At 59.0% G+C, this 551-nt stretch overlaps 1 protein-coding gene across 6 annotated transcripts in view; it reads left to right on the top strand.

Moving 5' to 3' along the window:
* Positions 1-551, top strand: part of Dclk2 (doublecortin like kinase 2) — a 119943-nt gene that overhangs the window by 92833 nt on the left and 26559 nt on the right. The window lies entirely within an intron of this gene.

The following is a 551-nucleotide window of genomic DNA, read 5'->3' as shown; positions in this document are numbered from 1 at the left end:
GAGCCAGCGAGGCTGTGGATGCGAGAGTCAGCGAGGCTGTGGGTACGCGAGACAGAGAGGCTGTGGATGCGAGAGTCAGAGAGGCTGTGGATGCGAGAGACAGAGAGGCTGTGGGTACGTGAGACAGAGAGGCTGTGGATGCTAGAGACAGAGAGGCTGTGGGTACGAGAGACAGAGAGGCTGTGGGTATGAGAGACAGGCTGTGGGTATGAGAGACAGAGAGGCTGTGGGTACGAGAGACAGAGAGGCTGTGGATGCGAGAGACAGAGAGGCTGTGGGTGCGAGAGACAGAGAGGCTGTGGACACGCGAGACAGAGAGGCTGTACATGCAAGAGACAGAGAGGCTGTGGGTATGAGAGACAGAGAGGCTGTGGATGCGAGAGACAGAGAGGCTGTGGGTACGAGAGACAGAGAGGCTGTGGGTACGAGAGACAGAGAGGCTGTGGGTACGAGAGATAGAGAGGCTGTGGGTGCGAGAGCCAGAGAGGCTGTGGACACGAGAGCCAGAGAGGCTGTGGGTACGAGAGACAGAGAGGCTGTGGGTGCGAGAG

Source organism: Psammomys obesus, unplaced genomic scaffold (genome assembly GCF_907164565.1).
Source record: "Psammomys obesus unplaced genomic scaffold, mPsaObe1.curated_primary_1811, whole genome shotgun sequence".
Classification (NCBI taxonomy): domain Eukaryota; kingdom Metazoa; phylum Chordata; class Mammalia; order Rodentia; family Muridae; genus Psammomys; species Psammomys obesus.
The sequence above is the reverse complement of the archived record's forward strand: the minus strand, read 5'-3'. Positions and strand labels throughout refer to the sequence as shown.